Raw genomic sequence first — 2,500 nt, 5'->3', positions numbered from 1 at the left:
AAACGGCAAAGCTGGGAAAAGCTATGGCGATCAAATCAGCGTTTGGGACGGAAACTTATGTTTAGTTTCAACTGCGGATAACTTAATAAAGCTGCAACTCCTCGGACTGAATCGTGTGTCCGTCTACTCTGTTGTGCACAAGAAATGAAAGGCATTAGCCCCGAAGGTTTTAATAACTTATAATGATGACCTGTCTGGAACTGAAGCAGGAATGGTTATCATATTTCTCAGTAATAATACAAAACCCAAGTGAACGAAATGCGAATATAACATTTTAAATACTTATCTGCTCGTCCCACCAAAAAGTTTGTTTATTTGTTTCCCCGACTAGCGTGGTAAAGTGCAAACACGTCAGCACAAGCTTGCTCTACTGTAGGTAGACTGAGGCTTGCTCTGCTTAGGTTAAACGGAGGATCATTCACGAGAAGATGTTGGACTGCACAGGTTTAACGCTGATACACAGATCTTGTTAGAATGGTGAAATACAAGCTTGAGTAGGTCAGTGTAGCCAGACGGGCCTTACATACGCCTACTTGGGAAATTAGGGCTTTAAAAAAATATCGGCTAAAATTATCGGCCAGAATACTGTTATCGGAACGATAATAATATTTTAATAATATATCGGCCGCCGATATATAGTGCATCCCTAATATAGGGTCATTAATATTGTGAGCTTGTGAAAAGATGTTCACATGTGTAACAAAGTTTTGAAACTGTGTAAAATGTGCAAAAACGTTTGGTACCTGTATGTGTATATCTCCTGCTCGATGCTGCGTGACCCTACCCTGGAAATCCAGAGATCTCGCGAGAGCACAATTTGAATTTGCTCAGCGAGTCACTCTGGCAATCAGTAATGATGCTCATTAGCTCATGGAGCCTAGCTGCACCAATCACATCAGGCCAGAGGCGACCACATCATCAGGCCAGAGGCGAGCTAACAGATGACCACAGCGCTAATTGTGTGCAGTGATATTTTCAAATGCATGCTTGGTGCCGCCCCTTGAGTTGGGCCACTTTCATTACTCATAGCCAGACCCTTTCTAGATTCTAAATTCTTTCTAGATTTGGGTCTGGATTTCCAGGCTAGCGTGACTCTTTCTAGATTCTAAATTCTTTCTAGATTTGGGTCTGGATTTCCAGGCTAGCGTGACTCTTTCTAGATTCTAAATTTTTTCTAGATTAGGGTCTGGATTTCCAGGCTAGCGTGACGCAGTACTGTTAGCCTCTCTGCCTACCTGACTGGATCGTCAAATTAGATTCAAATGTCTCGTATAACATGCAACATGAGAAATACACTTTACTTTGATTTGGAGACATTAATACCACTATTCAGTTCATCTAAAATGCACAGAATCAGCACAACATCGCATAACATAGACGCCACACGATCACAGTAGAATCTATGCTATCACTGCGGTAAGTTAAGTTAGCACAACATCGCATAGCATAGATGCCACACGATCACAGTAGAATCTCTGCTATCGCTGTGGTAACAGTAGAATCTCTGCTATCACTGCGGTAGGTTAAGTTAGCACAACATCGCATAGCATAGACGCCACACGATCACAGTAGAATCTCCGCTATCTAGGGTTGGGCACCGAAACACGGTTCTAATATGGCACCGGTGCCGACGCAAACGGTAGTAACTGCATCAAATAACAACGTGGATTTCGGTGCCTCATTTTGGTGCTTAAATAGCATTTTTTTAATTAATTTTTTTATACGAGGCATCACTGCATATCATGCGCCATCTCTAACATCTTGCTCTGATAGCAACACATCCAGATACAGTTAGCTAACATATGATAAACACTGGATGTATAAACCAGAGGGGTACCACATAGGCGAATGGACAGTGTTTGACAGCTTGCGTGAGCCCAAGTAGCTTACTTTAAAGCGATATCACGAGCTCCTGTCAAAATCTAGCAGTGGGCCTAACTACAAAGAAAAGGCTATGAAACAACATCAACAGTAGGCTAGCCTATACATTACACAATATCCTTGCTAATGTGCTAACTGACATTTATTTGAAATGTTATCAGCAAAGTTGTAAGGTGAAAACTTTATTTCACGGTGTGTTAAACAACATAATGGCTTGATATTAATCTTTCATGTGCATGAGGCCCATATAGCATCACAATGAATATGAAGATCATGTTAAAAGTTAGCTGTCAAAAACATAAATATGTAGGTTACATACCCAGATGTCACTGAGCTGTCAAAGAGGCTACGAAACCATCTCTGTACTTTATCGCTAATTAAACTCAGCTGACTGGTGTTAGCGCATAGCCATAGTTGCTGTTAAAATGCCTACTAGGCTAGCACTGGGAATCTAAACACTTTAACACTGACATGTAGCCTAGCATGTTCAAAACTACTGCGTGTTATGGGTTAAGACATGACATTTCTTGAAGCATTGGGAACACACTGAATTAACTGGAAAGTAGAGTCCCTGTTAGATTAGCTTGCTTGCAAATGCCGTTGTCCATGACCTGGCAGT

At 41.4% G+C, this 2,500-nt stretch overlaps 1 protein-coding gene across 1 annotated transcript in view; it reads left to right on the top strand.

Moving 5' to 3' along the window:
* The window catches only part of doc2a (double C2-like domains, alpha), a 97,500-nt gene that overhangs the window by 53,209 nt on the left and 41,791 nt on the right, over positions 1-2,500 (top strand). The gene's annotated exons all lie outside the window — the stretch shown is intronic.

The sequence above is a fragment of the Alosa pseudoharengus genome, unplaced genomic scaffold (genome assembly GCF_046254945.1).
Source record: "Alosa pseudoharengus isolate Yale_2024_CS ecotype anadromous, Long Island Sound unplaced genomic scaffold, YU_APseudo_1.1 YU_APseudo_1.1_scf_21, whole genome shotgun sequence".
NCBI classification, from domain to species: Eukaryota; Metazoa; Chordata; class Actinopteri; order Clupeiformes; family Clupeidae; genus Alosa; species Alosa pseudoharengus.
The sequence above is the reverse complement of the archived record's forward strand: the minus strand, read 5'-3'. Positions and strand labels throughout refer to the sequence as shown.